Genomic DNA, 18,616 nt, shown 5'->3' with positions numbered 1-18,616 from the left:
GAGGGGGTTAGGGCTTCCCTGGTGGCGCGGTGGTTGAGGGTCCGCCTGCCGATGCAGGGGACGCGGGTTCGTGCCCCGGTCCGGGAGGATCCCACATGCCGCGGAGCGGCTGGGCCCGTGAGCCATGGCCGCTGGGCCTGCGCGTCCGGAGCCTGTGCTCCGCAACGGGAGAGGCCACAACAGTGCGAGGCTCGCGTACCGCAAAAAAAAAAAAAAAAATGAGGGGGTTGGTAGAGACGGTCAATAAGCTCTTTTCTAGCTGCCCCCCTCAAAACAAGCATGGGAGGCTCAACCACTGGGGCGGGGTCAGTGGGGGAACCTCTTTGAAGATGAGCCGTGGGTCAGGGTTTGTTTTCCTCTTTGCCAGCTGGAGGTGGAGCAGGAACTGGTGTGTGGATCCGGCTAGGTGCGTAGCCGGTCATCAGAAGTGCCTGCCCCTTCCCCAACTAGATGACCAGAGGCCCTGACAAGTTCTGCTTATTTACAAACACACATTCGCACCCCTACAACGCATGGGCTTCTGCAAATGTGCAGGTAAGTCAAATTTTTGTAAATCAAATTCTATTCAATGTGGTTTGGTTGCTTTCTGTTTAAAGCAGCCCTGTTGCACAACCTCTTGTGAAGTAAATAGCTCTCCCTCCATAAATACCAATGTTCATATTCAGGCTTTCAAAGTATGGGAGCCCCATCTGTTCAAATGTGTCTGTGTGTGTGTGTCCCTGGGTGTGTGTGTGTGTGTGTGCCTTTGTGTGTATGTGCGTTGGCATTCACTCTGGCACATAAAAGGATCCATGAATGCAAATAGTTTCGTTCTCTCCACGGCTTTGTTGTGATATGTTGCTGGAAAAAGACACACTGTTCCAGCAAAGGGCAGCCCTTGAGTGGCTCAGATCTCTATCTGAGCTTGCAGCCTATCCTTCCTGGCGGCTGACTTCGACTCCCCAGGGGCATGCCCATAGGGCGGCCACCTCAGGGCGAGGCACAAAGGGAACTTAATCATTTGGGAAAAATGAAAAACCTGCCTTGGCCTGGCATGGGACAGGGAAGGAGAGGCAGATGTGGGAGAAGGGGGTGACTGGGGATCCTCCTGGAATTCGTTCACCAGATTGCATTCTACAATCAATTATTCATCAGAGGTCATCCAGGGAGCCACTGCTGTTTGCTTCCTGTTTGTCCGCAAGACCAGCACGGTGGCCCTAACTGTTGTGTATTTCCGTGCCTGGAAGAGTGGCCTGACTTCCCCTGGTAAATTCACGCTGCCTCCCGCCGCATGGCCCCTTGTCTCACCACCCCACACCGCTGAACTCTGCGGAGAAGGGTCCCCCTTGCTCCCCAGCCTTCCGCAAGCTAGAACAGGGGCCAGCCGAGGAGACTCTGGAAAGCCTCTTCATCATTTATTTATGGTCCCTGGCCTCATCCCTGAAATAATTAGGGTTGGATATTTTCATATCATGCAATTAATTGCCATCTGCGCTGCTTAACAAGTCAGGCCACTGGGTGGCGATCCTGGAGGCCCAGGAGGATGGTAGATGGCTGGTGTTGGCTGCCACAGCCTGGGGGCAGGGAGGGGGAAAGGCTGTGGGTTGTGGGCGGGGCCGGGGCTCAGGTTCCCGGGGAAAGTGGTAAGAACCTGCTTCTCCTCTGGGAGGAGAGGGAGACAGATCCTGGCAGAAAGCTAGGTTCTCACCACAACAGACAACCCAGGAACTATCTTAAGAGCGTGAAGATTTCAGATCAGAAGCCCTGTGTTCTAGCCCTTCTGGTTCCCCAGAAGAGGGGTCTTCTTTGGGATCCCCGAGTCTTTGTGATTTGTTGAGGGAGTGCTCTCAGGAGAAGCTGTGAGGGAGTGAGGCGAGCAGGAGAAGAATCTAGGCCAAGAAGTCACTTCAGGTGAGGCTAAGCCACGGCTTGACCCACGAGGAGCTCTGGAGCTGAATGGCATGTGGAGTTGTCCCACCTTAAGACAACGGGGCTGCCTTTAGTCCCTACCCAGTGTCATTAGCCAAGGGCTGTTCCCAGGGCAGGGGCATATGATGGAGGCTTTAACCTCCTGGCTGTCTCCCGGGGAAGTGGCTCCTGTTGGCCAAGGACAATCTGCTGGCCAAGGGCACATTGTAAGCCATTAGCAGCCATCACTGCAGCAGCTTGGGGCAGGTGCCTGACAGGTGAAGGAGATCTGGGTGGGGCACCAGGGGCATCTGATACATCCTTCCATGCTGAGGCTTGGACCAGCCGCTCTGAGGTCCAGTTCCCTCCCATGTGGAAGAGGATTGCTGTCTTGTAGTGCAGAAGGGTAACAAGTAGATGGGCCATGTTGGAAGGCATCTTTTAGCTGTGATGTGCTCTGTAAATACCCAATAGTATTACTGCACATAACCCCCTGCTGTTTGGGGAAGAAGAGCCTGGATTTAACTTTGCATGGGGCTGGAGTACACAGACCAACGCTTGGCTGGATTCATAAGGCTTCTCTCGTCCCCCTCTCCCCTGGCCCGGGCTCCCTCCGTTAGACGAACCTTCCTTTGGGAAGGTATTATCCTTTGGGATAACTTACAAAGTGGAGAGGGTTAATTTCCAGCTCTCATTCATAGATCACAGATACTAGTGTGAGACCGTTTTCAGGCCGTCTTAGGCTAGAGCAAGGGAGAGGCGTGAGGGCCAAGCAGACAGGCTCGGGGTTCCACCGAGGGGACTGCAGGAGGGCCTCTTCCCATCCTCACCTGTTCTGGGGCAGGTTGACATGGAGGCTAGAAAGGGCTGAGCACTCAGGCTGGTGACAGCGGCCCTCTGTCCCCCAGAGAATAATGAGTTCAAGGTCAGCACTCCCTCCCGGCCCCTGCTGAACCCCCTGCTTCCCTATGCCCCAGCTCATAGGAAAAGGAGGGGCCCCCACCAGAGGTGGCCCCTGTGGGATGAGCGAGGTTGCCTCTGTCCAGGGTGCACCCCAGGAGAAGTGATCACTGGGGGAGGCAGGGGAGGGGGCTGGGGGGACAGCCCTCCATTGTGACAGGTCCCAGGGAGACAGGAAGCTCCTGGGAGCCCAGCCAGGCCTGTGGGGTGAGGGAGGGAGGGGAAGCTGGTCAACAGAGCCCTCTGATGTGCCTGGGGCTGAGTGTGGCCTGGAGACAGCAAGTGTGAACAGCGTCAGGGTCAGAAAGGCTGACTGCTGTCTGTCACGCCTTCAAGGGAGAGAAAACAATGACATTCTGGTTCCCTTTCCTCCTCAGGAAGGGACTGCAGTGCCTCAGACCCCCATATCACCTCCCTCCCCCGTGCTGGGCCCTGGTTCTTGGGGTGTCCTACCTTGGTGCCCCCTCATGATGTCAGATGTCACCCTGCCAAGAGCCCCACCTAGGCCCTTGGGTGTGCCCCATCTCCCAGGGTTGGGGAGGACTGAAAAATCCAGAAAATGCCTGGGCTTGGGGAAAATGCATGTTTGTTGTCATTAGTGGGAATGGGGGATTATTTCTGGGGAAACAACTCGATTCTTAACAGGGCGTGTGTGTGTGTGTGTGTGTGTGTGTGTGTGTGTGTGTGTGTGTGTTGGGGCCTAGGATGCACTGTCCCCCAGCTCAAGAATAGATGCCTACATGGAGCAGACAGGTCCAGACTCATCAAGGACCAGTCTGACTTAGGAAAGCTTTGGTTTCACTGCTGCTCACCCAGCACGAGGCTGGGCTCTGTGCACCAAGGTGGGGAGGAGAGGTGGGCCAGGCAGAGCCCCTGCCTCAGGGCCCGCAGAGTAGATTTACTCAGAGAAATAATGTGGGGTGGGCGGGGTCAGACCTAGGGGATCAGAGAAGGGAGGCAGTGCAGAGTCCACCAAAGTGGTCAGGGAAGGCTGCATGGAGGAGGTGGGGTTTGAAAGAAGTGCAAAACTTGAACTGGGAAAGAAGAGGAAGGACAGGGTGAATAGGGAGGGCAGCTGTGCCAACTAAGTACAGGGGCAGGAGGAAGAGAGGGAGCCTGGCTGGAAGAAAATCTTGCCAGAATCATTGTCATCATGGAGCTAATACTAACTGAACACCTACTATGTTCCAGGCACCATTCTCAGAGCTTTCCATATTAACTCATTTAATCCTCACAATGACCCCATGAAGTAGGTACTACTATTCCCATTTTAGGGAGGAAGAAACTGAGGCCCAGAGAGGTTAAGTAATGGGTACAAGGACATTCAGCCAGTGAGCGGCAGCATCAGGATTTAAACCCAAGTAGCCTTGGTCTGGAGCCTCTTCTCCTAATCAGTAAGCCTTTCTATACAAGCTAGCACACACTGAGTGCTTACTATGTGCCAGGCACCATCCTGAGCATTTTATTCATGGAAGCCTCACTGTTAAGCCCATTTTACAGATGAGAAAACTGAGACCCAGAAAGTTTCACATGAGATTACTCAAGGTTACACAGAGATCAGTGGAGCCCGCACTGGACCCCAGGCCATCTGAGTCCTTAGTGACCTCGTGAGCCCTCCACATGGAGCGGGTGGGGAGGTGGTGTGGGTGAAGGCTTTGCCCCCAAGAACTGGGAGCCCTTGGGTGATTTGATCACTAGGAGGATGCACACAGCTGGGTTGTTTGTTAATGGGCTGCTTGTTAGGAGTGGGTGGGAGACTCAGCCTAGAGACAAGCTTATTATGGACACGGGAAGCCCTTTCTGGAAACTCCACTCACCCAGTAGGTGGGGTGAGTTTTCCAGCTGGGCAGAGAGGCTTTCTCTCCTCTGTCCCCTAACTCGGGCCCCACTCCCTGGGAGCCTTCCGAAGCTGGGGCAGGGGCAGAGCCTGCCTCCTCTGTGGCTCCTGTGGCCTAGTTTCCAGGCAGCCTCCAGGTACTGGGGCCTGGCAGGCAGGTTATAAATATCCCCGAGTGACAGTGAGACCTTCATTCTGACGCTGATGTGGATTAAGCTGGATGTGCAGCCTCAAGGTCATCGGCATGGCTGTGGCATCCGCTGCTCTGGGAGGTCTAGTTGAGGCCGGTGCCAAGGTGGCAATGGCAGAGGAGCAGGGCCCTGAGCCCCCAGGTCTGGCCCAGCTCAGACTTTCCTACTATGTGGGCAAAGTTCTTTACTCCTGCTCTTACCTGCTCTAAATCTCCCCCCACTGCCAGCTTCCTCTGCCCTCCCTCCAGCCTGCCCTCAGCAGGTTTTCTTAACCCAGTCTTGGCCCAGAGGCCCTCAAACCGCAGGCCTTGGTTAAGGGGATGTGTTGTCAGGTAGGGGAACGGATTGGTGGGGGGATGGGTTGTCAGAGGGGGATGTGTTGTCGGGTGAGGGATAGGTTATCAGGTGGGGGGATGGGTTGCCAGGTGGGGGATGTGTTGTCAGGTGGGGGGAGGGGTTGTCAGGGGGCATAGGTTATCAGGTGGGGGGATGGGTTGCCAGGTGGGGGATGTTTTGTCAGGTGGGGGGGAGAGGTTGTCAGGGGGGATAGGTTATCAGGTGGGGGGCTGGGTTGCCAGGTGGGGGATGTGTTGTCAGGTGGGAGGATGGGTTGTCAGGAAGGATAGGTTATCAGGTGGGGGGATGGGTTGCCAGGTGGGGGGGATGGGTTGTCAACTGGAGGCTGTTCCTGGCTTTCTGCCCACCTTCTTTTCAGCCGCACCTCCTTCCCCAGCACCTCTTGTCCCCCACCCCTTTCTGGGTGGAGTTGGCCAGTGCCTCTGTGTTAACCCAGAAAAGTTGTGCCTAGCTCCCTGGGGATCTTGCACGTGTGTGCGTGTGTGTGTGTGTGTGTGTGTGTGTGTGTATGGCCAAGTCTACTCTGTTTATAAAAACAATATTTAGAAATCTCAGAGTCTCACAGCCAGTCAGGACGTAAAGGATAAATTTATTCTGAGACTGAGGCTCGGAGAAGGCACATGATGTGTGCACAGCTGAAGCCCAGGCTTTCTGAACTCTGACTCCCAGCCCAGTGCTCTCTAGGGACAGTCTGCCTTTGGATTTGGGTCCATGTCAAGGGGGCCCCAAGAGGGCCCAGGGACCTAGGTTGGGCTTAAGGGGACCTGGGCTCAAGGAGCTGGGTGTGGGGTGGGGATGGATGGGCTGACGTCACGAGCATGTGACGTCGTGGAGAAGAAGCTGCAAGTGTATGGAGAAACAGCAGCAGAGGCTCTTGGCATGGTCCGGGGGGACCACCAGCTGGACTCAGTGACCCAACTGATGTGGACGCTGGAGGAAAGATGGTAGAAATCCCAGCAGATCCTTTCACAGACAACCTAGCACTGCCCTTGTTCAGAGACCAAGGGCCCTTCCCTCCTCCAGAGGGTTGAAAGGAACGAGAAAGCAAATCCAGACCACAGCTTACCTGGAGCCTGAGGGCCGAGCTGGGTCAGGTTGTGTAGATAGTTCCAGGACATCCGGGGGAGGATGTAATGCCCAGTGAGCAGCCCCCCTCAAGAAGGCCGAATGCATGTCAGGAACATTTCCTGGGAACTTGCCCAGGCTGCGCTGGCCCTGCAGGGCTCACCTCCACCATCTCACCACCTCCGGGAAGCCCAGAAGCAGGCCATCCGGGTAGGAGGAGGTGCTGCACCCAAGGGGAAGAGGAGGCTGAAGCTACCCCCAGGGAGTCAAGTGCCTCCCAGCCCCACGTCTGAGCACACCACTTCCCCGTCCCCCGATACCTCCTCCGCAGTGCAGGGCAGGTGAAGGATTAACGTGGAAGCACAGGGCTCTGCTGCCCACTCTGGCCTGGCTTGATGGGTGCTGGGTGGGCCTTTCCTTCCTCCTTTCAGTTTAAGCTGGTAACTGTCATGCTGCTCCGATATCATCTGCTGACATTTAGGTCCCAACGTTTTCTAAACATGGAAAGGACAAGATTGACCCCAGCTTGTGCTGCAGGGAGGTGGCCACGGAGGAGGGCCTTCCCAGCAGCATGAGGGACACTGGCCTCTCTCGGACTTCCTTTGAGAGGAGAAGGGAGGAGAGACTTTCTTCACTGGTTGAGGAGACTTAGAGCCGCCCTGGGTTGGTCTGAAGGCAGAGGGGGTACTTGCTGCTACCCTATTCGTGCTCCATCCTCAGCCGGGATCACCACTGCAGCCACCTTTATCTCACAGGTGGCAAACTGGGGACCCATAACCAGGTGCTTGCTTTGGCCAACATAGTGTTTCACGATTTTGAATTTGAATGCTGTGCTAATTCTTTCTGGTTCCCATCACTCCCTGTTATCTAACTTACTACTCTAAACCTTTACTTTACCTGCTTGCTACCTCATGAATGATGCCATTTCCAAACTTCTTGTAAATGCAGGTGGCCCTGGGAAAGGGAGAACCTAATTCCCACGAGTTACACCTCGTGGGAACCAATTTTTTCACAGCCATCCTCCAATAACCAGTTGACTAGGGCTCTTGGGGGTTGGGGGTGGGCTGGGCCCATTTTGGAGCCTGGGGCACTGACCTGGACTTGAGCAGGCAGCAGAAGGGAGAGGTGGGCCAGGGCGGGGAAAGGTGGGAGGTTCTTGGGCAGCTTCACCATTTTTCCAGGGTGGGTCTCAGGGGACGGCTTCCAGCCACCATTTTTTAAGCCCCCACCATGAGCCAGGGATGGTGCTGGATGCCTCAGAGACATTATTTAAGCCAATTATCCCCACATCACAGATGGGAAAACTGAGAATCAGAGAGGAGGAGTCACAGTGGACTCAGGAAGCCATGGGGGTCTTGCTTGCTCTGCACGGCACTGGGGTGACACGTTATCTTCATATGGCAGCGGCCCTTTCACTGATTCATCAAATGTGGATTCATGGAACGTCCCCCTACTCACCAGGATCCAGGCTGCATACAGTCCAGGCCCCTGGCCCGTTCCCAGGCTGACAGGAGAGGCAAGATGAACAAGTTGGAATCATCTAACTCTTGGAATGGGTACTGGAAGACTCCTACACCACTGCCACCAGCAAAACGACCAGCAGCGTTTCCTAAGGGCTCATGGGGCACCAGTCTGTCCTAGGGCTTCACAGGTGTTAACCCTCTCAACAGCCCGACCAAGTAGGTACTGTCACCACCTCCATTTCAGACAACTAACTGGTCTCAGAGAGGTTAAGTAATTGACCCAGTGCCACACAGCTAACGAGTACAGGCCAGGGTTTCTTACCATGACATCACCTAACAGAAGTAGGAATAAAGTGCTGCAGAAGTGCAGAAGATTGGACAACCACACAGAGAATCCACTGGCTGCTCACAACAGGCCCACAGGCAAGACAGTTAACAGAGACCTGGGGCAGGTAAGTGACTGGCCCAAGTCACTCAGCAAGCAGATAGTGGAGCTGGGTTTTCACCCCGGGTGTCACGCCTCAAAGATTTTGTTCATCCCTTTACCTTTACCTGGGAAGGACTCCTTGGTGATAGGAAGGAGGTGATGAGAAATGCATGCTTAGAAATTCTTAGAAGAGGAGGCATCCTTAGAAATTCTCAGCTCTGAGGCAGCGCTTCCATAATTCCGTTTATGAAGTGCTGGGCCTACTGACCTTGGTCTGTTGGAGGGGTTCTGCTAGCAGGCTCCATCCCCCATTTGAGATGCGCAGCCTGCCTCTGACTGAGCCGTGTGAGCTTCTCAGTCCCCAGGAGTGATTCTGTCTCATGGATGAGAGCCTCCAACATCTGTACCTGTCGGGCGACAAATCCAGACACACACTCCCTGTCTAGTTAGAGATGCCTCAGGCCCTATTAGGCCCATGAACCTGCCTGCTGCTCACAGATCCCTTTAGCTGAAAGCCCCCAAAATAAAAGGAAATGGGGAGCAATTCATGACGGGAAGTTGCCTGCTGATGCGTTGTGAAGGGTCTGGGGTACAGACATGGGGGAGTGGGCAGAAAACAGCTCCCACCACCTGGGTGACGCCTGGGTAGAAAGAATGACCACCTGGTGCAAGGCAAGGGGCCCCATGCCCTCCAAACCCCGGTCCCTATTAGGTGCTTGAAATCCCAGCACAAGTATCTTCCACCTCTGGGGAGGCCAGCGGGGAGTGTTCTTGTCTTTTCTGGCCCTGCACCAAGCTAGGCGGGGAGGGAACACAGGCAGCTGATGGGCAGACGTATCCTGAGAGCAGGCTGGCAATGTGATGTGTGCACAGCCAGACTGCCCTGCTCCATGCCTTCAGGCCCTATTCTTTTCCCTCACTTGGGTCCCTTTTTTGCCAGCAAACACACCTGGGGAAGGGACACCTCTGCCATTCCCATCCATTAGCCCTTCTCCAGCTCGGCTGGACAGCTCCCAGGCAGGGGAGCTACAGGTGGAAAGACGCCAAGGGTCCATCTTCCCTGCTTCCCAGCAGGGCTCTGCTGTGCCTGGATTCAGCCACTTCATGCTACTGACTGTCTGATCACAGGTGCCTCAGCTCCCCTGCTGAGGGATACCTTCACATACCTTCCACGGTGACGGATGATGGGACACATTCACATCTGTTCCCCAGGGCAGTACCTTCCTGAGTGCAGGAAGCGTGTCTGCTATACTCCTTTGGCCCTCCATGCGCTGAGCACTGGAATACATGTCGGGGATTAATTCAGTGAGTGGTCGCTCTGCTCACTGCTGCTCTGCACTCCTGCACTCAGCCACTCCTCAGCACCCCTTGAGGACTTCGGCATGTTTCTGGTCACCCACAGCTCTTAAACACCCTTGCCCTGTTTGGGAATTTCCCACTCTGGGAGTCCTACCTCTTGGGGTGAGAAATCAGACTTTCTTCCCAGCCTCTGTGACATCCAGGACACAGGCATGGACCTGGACTCTGCCAAAGGGACGCCCCCCCTGTAGGAGGCTAAGGCTTGAGACAAGCATGCAGGCACAGGTGACACGCAATGGCTGTTTCCTGGTCAGAGCCACGGCAGAGCCATCTGGCTTTGGGGGAAGCAATGGTGGAGGTCCAGGACCCAGCACCTTGATTCAGCACCATAATACATGTGCCCAATCGTGCAGCTGTGGGGTCTTGGTGAGATCAGAGCAGAGGGGTGGGTTGGGCATCATTCCTGACCGTGTGGCTTCCCCCAGAGTCTGAGTCTGGCTCCCCCAAAGATTTGATATCTTCTTTTTCTGCTTAAACTAACCAGAGTAGATTTGCAAACACCCGGACTGATACAGCACTCCCTGGAGTAGGTCTGAGGTCTGTGTCAACAGTGTGTGAGGGTGTGTGTGTACACACATGCATGCACAGCGCGGGGTGACATACAGCTCCTGCCCTCAAGCTTACAAGCTAAAAAGTAATGGTGGTGATGACAGTGAAACTGTGTGTTGACAGGAAGGCAGCACAGTCCAAGCAGGAGGAGGTGGGTGACTGTGACCAGGACTCAGCGGAACTCTGCAGGGCAACCTGCAGGGCTGCCCATCTGGAAATGAACGGAAGGGGGAGTGATCGGGACAGAGATGCCGTAGTACCTACAGCAGGAGCCGGGGCACTGGGCCACCAGCTGCCTCCCTCAAACAGGACTCGGTCCCACCAGAAGACTCCTTCCCAGCTCCAAGGTCCAGACTCTCTGGTGGATGCAGCTGTGCCTGCTGCCCACAGAGCTGCTCCCCCAGGTACTCAGCCAGGCCTCTGCCCTCATCAGGGAGCTGAGCAGGGATGTAGGACCCAGGACTTTCAGGGAACGTGGCTGCCATTCCCCTCCACGTGCTCAACTCAGGGCCCCAGTGGACAGAGTTCCCTTGGTGGCCTCTCAGTGAAGCACCATAATTACCCATCATGGGCTCTCCCTGCTCTGAAACATGCCTGATGAGGCCCCTCCCTGCCTCTCCCACCCCCGCCTCCACTGTCTCCCTGTCCCCTCTTACCTCCGTCTCTCTAGCCTCCCCTGCACGTATCCCACACCAGCCCCCCCTTCTCCCTCCCCTTTCTTCCCTTTCTCCCTTCCCGCTCCCCCACCTCTCTTAGCCACTTGTCCACCACCTACGTTCTCTCCACCTTGACCCCCAACCTCTCCTCCTCTTCCCTCACCTGCCATCCTTTCCCGGGAGCCCTGCCGGCCTCACCTGCCTCTCCTGTGGTCCGGTTCCGTGAATTCTAGGGCAGACGGCACAGCAGGTCGAATTGGCATCCCCTTCTCCTTACAGGAGATGTATCACAGTCCTCAGGGATCGTATCAAACTCTCCCAGGTACTGGGGAACCTGACAATGTAGGATGGACAGTTCAAGGGAAGGAAGAGAGGGGAACAGTGGACCCTGGGAGATTCAACTCCAGGAGACCCGGTCCCTCTCCTCCAGGACAGGGAGCAGGGATTCCGGTGTAGAGGCCGGGGGATAAGGGCCAAGACGGGCTGCGGGGAGAGGCTCCCACTCTTGACTCAGGGCGTGTCTGCCTTCCTCTTTCTCTTTCCATCTCTCTGTTCTCTGCTTCTGCCTCTCTGTCTCTGAGCCTCTCTTGGTCTCTTGTATCTCTGGCTCTGTGCAGTGTAGAGGCTGAGTCGGAATAACTTCTCAGCATTAACTGCTGCTTCTGCGCAGGAGAACGTTATCTTAATTGAGTCTCAGCTTGTTCACCGCCACTCCACCGTCATAAATAATGGATGTGCAAATGGGCTGTAAACCAGAAGGACTCAACAATGCCATGTGATGCGATTGCTACCAGCCTCTGCCTTCTGCAAGGAACCCAGCATTCCTCTTAATAATGCATGGTCCAAGCCTGCCACAGCCAGGTGCCCAGAGATTCCCCATGAGGAGCCATGTTATACTGTGGACCAAAGTGAAGCCGTGGAGAAGAATTGGAAAATTGCCCCCCACCACATCCTTCCAGGGTGCGGGCAGTGAGTGCCCCACAGAGCAATAGGAATGGCTCAGGTCTTCAGACCACCTTGTTTATGACAACCTCATTGAAACACTGAAACTGACCCCTACTCTCTCTCCTACTTGCACCAGCAGATGGTCTTTGGGTTTGTGGCTTTAAACCTGGGGTATAAATCCTGTGACTGTCTGCTCACTAGGTCCCTGATGACTGCACCATTCTCTGTGTATAGAGCAAGCTTCTGTTTAGAGAGTCTGAAGCTATTTAACACACTTGTACTGTTTGCAGAACCTCCCTCTGTTTGTAGAGCCTGCCAACAATTGCAGGATGACGGTTATTTGCGGACCAATGCTGTTGGCTTACTGCTGGCCCCAGGATTCACAGTCAGTGCCTCTGCTCCCACGTAGAGGATTCCCAAATCCCAGTTCCCACTGTGCTCCCCTCTCTCTGGCTGCTCTGACTGCCCCCAGGATCTTCAACTGTGACCCATGGACCACCCATGTCAAAGTATCCCTCACCCACCATCCCCCTGTGTTACAGCTGTGCTCAGAAATGTTCTCTGATAATGAGTCTGAAAAATGAACTTCAGACCTTGAAGTTTCTGGGGTGGAGGTGTGAGGGGAAGGACCTGCAGTGCTGCTCGACAGTGCCTGGTGGATGGTGTTCTCAATGCCCGGGGGCTTGCTTTTAAAGCGCTGGACAAACACAAGGTATTAATAAATCTCAGTGTCTGCTTTCTTCTAACACATTCTTGTTGGTTTTGTTTTGGATGGCTGTGGGGTGGATGATGGGAAGCAAGCTGTGGTTGTTTAGTGGTTTTTAACTTTAATAGCTTTGGTAATGTAGCTAAAGCCTGTTCAACTTCTGTTGTTACTGGTACCCAAATGCTTCAGGCAAATCATTCCCTTGTCTTCTGGTTCTCTCCCCAGTGGGCCAAACTGGAAGCACACAGGTCCCTGAGATATTTGAGGTCCTCTGAGGGCCAGGGGATGGCCCCTCTGTGACCAGAGTCAAAAAGGATTGCTTTGTTCAGTGATGGCTGATCTGAGCCTCCTGACGGGATAGGCTTCCCTTGGTTCCCCTCAATGCCCATGGGCTCGTTGGTCATAGACAGGTTTTGAAATTGCCGCCACACTGATTAATGATGTTACTTATAACAGCACTCATACAACCCTGTGCAGGAAACGGCATTGTCACAAACGCTACAGCACGAAATGCTCATGAAACCGTCGAGGACAATGAACTTCAGAGACGTGTGATGACTTCTCCAAAGGGCAGTGTTCTCTGTCTGTGCTGGGGGTTCCTATTCTGGTTCTGCCCTCATGGAGCCTTTGTTCTAGCTGAGGAGGAGACAGGCAAGTGAGTCAAAATAAAATAAATGAAAAGGGCGCTGCTTGGTTGTGAGAAGTCACATGAGGGAAACAGAGGAAGAGGGGACACTGAGAGATGGGTGGGAGGTGGGGAAGGTTCCCCCCCCACCCCCCTATGTAGGTGACATGAAAAAGAATCACCCTCCTCCATCAGACTGGGAGCTCCCTGAGGGAAGATGCTGTGTCTCCCCCATCAGGCTTGGGGATCCAAAGGGAAGGCACCGTAAGTCCTGCACTTGGTCTAGTAGGTGCCATGGTGGGTAGGGATATTCAGCCACTCTGTTGTCTTGAAATATTGACGAGTCTGAAACGTTCTTTAATTTGGGGTCCTTCACTCAGTTGTTTAACAAATACCTTCCCACTCCTGGCATGTCTGGCCTCAAAACCCTGATCTTTTCTACCCTTCCAAAAAGGGTTCCATCCCTTTTCAGTCCTACAATTTCTTCCCCAGCATCATATTCTAAGAATAAAGAATATGGGCTAAAGCTAGACAGACTTCCATGCCCTCTAGCCCCTCAGCCCAGTGCCCCCTCCTCCCACCCACAAGCACGAGGCTTTAGAAAGCTCCAGCATCCTGGCCCATTTCCTCTCCACAGCTGAGCATGTAACCAAAATTGACTGTTGTAATGGCAAACTAAATGATGCCCTAATACCCAGATCCATCTTCCTGTAAAATAACTCATTATTCAGGCTCCAATTGCAGGGGATGGAATTAAGACAAGAACAGTTAAAGGAGGAACTGCAGCACCAGGTAGCATTCGGGAAACGCAGGGGAGGTGCACGCAAGGAGGACGTGAGGGAGTGGGCCGGGCCTGCAGGGAGGGCCCCAGGCTGGGCTTTGGGGGAAGGAGTGTCAAGTCAACCATTCCCCCCTTCTCCTGGAGAGGAAAGGGGGTGCCACCTTTGCAGTAAAAAAAAAAAAACAGGCAGAGCCAGCTACAAGCTACAGGGTTCCAACAGGAGTCACTTTGTTCCTGTCGGCAGTGCTGAGGCCAGAACCGGTGGCTCTGAGCAGACAGCGAGCCCCAGAGAAAAGGGCAGGTCCACGACTCCTGGCACGAGGCTTAATCTCAGAGAAGGGACTGGGACCTCTAAAGATCACTCCAGGGAGAACAATGAAAACAGCCTTTATGCACATGGGAGCCAGGAGAGGAGAGAATGTGGGTGGAGGAGAGGTGACCTTGCCCACGTGAGCGGTGGAGACAAGACCTCGTCTGGGAACCCCTGGACACAAGGGGTCAGCCTTCCTCCCCACCGCCATCTGTACTTATGTTGGTGAGGCAGGAGCCAGAGGTCACGCGGGTCTCCAGAGAAACCAGAAGTGGTGATGCTGGAGCAACTCTTCCCTCCTGATACAATTCATTCATTCATTCATTTATTTATTCATTCAACAAACACCCCATGGTCTCCCACTACGTGTCCACCAGTCTGCCTCTGGGGATGCCATAGGGAAAAGAACATTGGGCAGGGAGTCGGGAAGCCCGGGTTCAATTCCCAGCTCTGGGACAAACTGGCCGTGCGACCGTGAGACCGTGTCCTCTGTTCTCTGGACCTTGGTGTCCTCATCTGAAAAGTGAGGAGGTTGGAACAGAGAGGGGGCAGCGGGGTCCCATCCAGCCCCGACGCCTGGGTGTCCACACGGCTGAGGGTGGGCAGGCTCTTCACAATAAGACTGAGCCCCTGTGGGAGTTTGGAGCAGGAAGAGGGTGCACTTTGGGGCGGGAAGCCCAGGAAAAGGGTGCCAGTGCCAGTTGGAAGGCTGGAGCAGGAAAGGCTGATAAAGAAAGAAAGAGCAAGAGAGAGGGTATGAGATGGAAAGAGAGAGAAAGATGGCGGAATGAACGACAGACAGACAGACAGACAGAGACAGAAAGAGAGCCAAAGAGAGAGACAGAGGGAGACAGAGGGAGAAGGTGAGAGAATGGGAGAGATGCTCGTCTGAAAAATGAGGAAATAGCTTAGCTCCACTAAGGTCTATTCAACACATTCTTAGTGGAGTATCTTCCACTTGCAGATACCATCCTAAGTACAGAGGAACAAAGATCAATAAGACAGTTGCCGCCTGCCATCAAAGGACCATCAATGGGGCTTCCCTGGTGGCGCCGTGGTTGAGAGTCCGCCTGCTGATGCAGGGGACACGGGTTCGTGCCCCGGTCTGGGAAGATCCCACATGCCGCGGAGCAGCTGGGCCCGTGAGCCATGGCCGCTGAGCCTGCGCGTCTGGAGCCTGTGCTCCGCAACGGGAGAGGCCGCAACAGTGAGAGGCCCGCGTACCGCAAACAAACAAAGAAAAAAAGAGCCATCAATGATCATATGGTAATGTGAAAAGTGAGCAGAATGGCAGAATGTTGACCATGTCGGTGTCTCTCTTGCAAGAGGAACTCAATCTGGAATTCATGGACATTAGTAATAACTAACACTTATTCTGGCTTCTTACTGAGTAACACAATCTTTGCAGTAAATGAGGCAGGTATAGACTGTCATCTCTTTTATAGGTGAGGAAACTGAGGCACAGAGAGGTTAAGCAATTTTCCCAAGGTTGCGCAGTCGGTGAGTGGTACAGCCAGGATTCGAACCAGGGCAGCCTGGTCTCCCAGCCTGTGCTTCACCTTCACCCTCTATGGACAGGCTAGGAAGCTTGGTGTGGAACAATACAAAGTGCCCTCCTCCAGCCTCAGGCAAGGTGGAAGCAGCTCCCCTCCTACCAGGCAGCTTCGCCCCAAAGAGGATTGATTCTTTCCCCTGCATCTGCTTTGTGTGATAATAAGGAGAAGTTTGGTGCTTTATCCATAAATGCGCCTCACAAGAGGAGAAGAAAGGAACAGAGCTCTTTGCCAAGGCAAGCTCTGATTCTTCGAGTCAGGACCAGCCCATGGCAAGATTGGAAATCATGTCAGCTTTGCTCTGATGTTTTCCAAGCTGTCTCTACGTGGTGGCAGAGTCTGTGACTGTGGACTAGAGATTCATTCTCTTTGAAACTCAGTCTTCTCATCTGTAAAGTGATCAGACTGAATTATATCCACACACGCTTCACTGTGTCCCAGACCCCTTTTCCCTTCCACTGTGTCTCTCTTGTTTTTCATTCCTATCAGACATCACATCCATCAGTGTTGTAGCAGAAACTGGTTCAGGCAGTGGGCCTGGCAGGCAAGCAGTTCCCATCACCCAGATCAAGAAACAGGTAAATGGCTGTATCTTCATCCATTAGGAATCAATTCAAATACCTATATCTGAAAGATACAAAATAATAGTAGCTAAAGCAAGACAGAAGCTTACTGATATGGTAAAAGAAATTCAAAGATGAGCCAGCCACAAAAACAGGGTGGATCTTCAGTGTCAGGGACCCGGGCTCCTTCCAGTTGGCATCTCTCCTACACTCTGCATGTGAGTGCCATCTCATGGTCCAAAATGTCTGCTAGAGCTCCAGCCTTTGCATCTGTATTCCAACTAGTAAGTAAGAGAAAAGAAATTAAGAAAATTGTGCCTTCTCTTTTTTAGGAAGGCTTCACAGAAGACCCACACAACACTTCTACGTAGATTTCATTAGCCAGAATCTAGTCATATGGACATACGTGACTACTTGGGAGGATGGGAGTATAGTTTTATATGTAAGCTGAGTTTTCAGCCCTGTACTCAGCTAAGGGATTTGTTGCTACAAAAGAGGGGGAAAATGGATATTTTGTAGACACTTAGCAGTCTTTGCCATTTTCTCTTGACTTTAAATATGCTGATATCCAGGACAATAGAAATGATCATCTGGGAGGTGGGGTCCTGGCATAAGCATCTAAGGACAGGAACCCAAGTTTCTAGAATTGTCTAAACTGGGGGAAGCGGAAGATGTGGTCAATGGCATGAGGCAGGGGCTCCAAGCGTGTGACATGATAGCCGTGCTGCCCGCCAGGACCCTCCAACTTCTGTGCCCTGGGCCTGAGGCTGGCCCAAACCTCAGGGGTTAAGTTCCCCAGCTGTGGGGTTTGGGAGACAGGACACAGGGAGCGAAGCAGCTCATTACATCAGGCACATGGCCTGGGAGAGAGGGGACAAATTGAAAATGTCAGGTGCCTGGACGGAAGACAGAAAAGTCTAGACTCCTCATCAGGCACAGAGGCTGACTCAGCCCCAGGGTGGGTCGCCACGGAAGGCAGAGCTGGGCCATTCTTGAGGAATGGGAGGAGGGGCATCTTGGGAGCTGGCTAATAGCAAGCCCCACCCCCTGCAATGGAAATGGTATTCTAAACAGAACAAAGCTTGGGAGGCAAAACAAAGCTATTCCGCCGAATAAATGTTCTACATGAAAGCAGCCAGAATAGCGATGAATTAAACATCAGGTCTGAATGAAGGGAAAAAGCCGTGATTTATAGTTGCTTCAGGCAGGAGGCAGCCTGGGAGAGAGGTTGTGGCTCCATTAGGGACCAGGTTTCCCCACAGAGCTGTGGAAGCACGGAGAAGAGATGTGGGCTGCCTTCAGGGTGGGGAGACTGGGATGGAGTCTTCTAGAAAAGCAGGCAGCCTGGGGAGATGAAAGGAACGTGCTCAGGAGCCAGGAGGCCCAGCTGCCTCTTAGCTCCGTGTGACCTTGGCTAAGTCACTTGGCGTCTCTGACTTCCTTGGCCCACTTGTCTGATGGAGAAGATGACACCCGTCTCCTCTCACTCGGTTCCTGGGAGGACAAAGGGCTTTGTGCTGTCATTACTTCTTGGTCCCAGCATCGCTGCGAAGGCCGTGATGACCCCAGTGCTGAGCGTCCTGGTTTCCCTTAGGTGATCAGTGTTTGAGGGGCAGAAGGCAGTGAGGGATAGAACAAGATGTGTTGGCAAGTGCTGGGCAATGCCGCTTAGGAGGTGCCTGTCAGAACAGCTTCGTGGAGTCAGACGGGCTCACCTTCCTGCCGGCAGTGGGGTGTAGTGGTTGAGATCCTGGGGGCCTGGCTTGGAGTCCCAGCTCACCTACATGTTAGCATGTGACCTCAGGCAAGTTAGGAAACTTCTCTGCACTTCAGTTTCTTCTTTGTAAGGTCAGCATAGTCACGGTACCTCATTGCGCAGTGTCCTCGTGAGGATTAAATGTGTTAATACAAGTAAAACCCTTGCAGTGTTGCCTGGCACGTGGACGCTTCCCTGCAATTGCTAGCTCTTACTAAGTTTCTAATACTGAGCACATCAACGAAACATCTAGAAAAAAGAAGCCACGGGCTGGCTTTACAGGCTCCAGAACACTGCCAAAGCCATGCTACTCATACTTTGCTCTGCACAGGAGTCCCTTGGGGATCTTGTTAAATTGCAGGTTCTGATTCAGCAGGTCTGCCGTGAGGCCTGAGATTCTGCATTTCTAACTAGTGCCCGGGGAAGCTGGGACCACACGTTGAGTAGCGAGAGGCTAAGGGATGCTCTGGTTGAATCCCCACGACTCACGCCTCCTCAGGTCCGGATGTAGGGCTATTTCAGGAGGCTGTTGGGTCAGCAGGTCTGCACTGCTGCACTCCACCCACATCTTCCGCCTGAAAGCTGTCTTGTTGAAAGAAGGAATCATCGATATACATGAGGGATGA

The 18,616-nt window shown here is 53.6% G+C and overlaps 1 long non-coding RNA gene across 1 annotated transcript in view; it reads left to right on the top strand.

The window, feature by feature from the left end:
• Window positions 1–465: 465 nt before the first annotated feature.
• Window positions 466–18,616, top strand: part of LOC308624101 — a 296,768-nt gene continuing 278,617 nt past the window's right edge. Inside the window, exon 1 of the long non-coding RNA XR_014016924.1 lies at window positions 466–534. This is a non-coding gene — a long non-coding RNA (uncharacterized lncRNA). The remainder of the gene's footprint in view (window positions 535–18,616) is intronic.

This window comes from Mesoplodon bidens, assembly GCF_964165515.1.
Source record: "Mesoplodon bidens genome assembly, chromosome: 10".
Classification (NCBI taxonomy): Eukaryota; Metazoa; Chordata; class Mammalia; order Artiodactyla; family Ziphiidae; genus Mesoplodon; species Mesoplodon bidens.
This window is presented reverse-complemented; position numbering and strand designations above follow the sequence as displayed.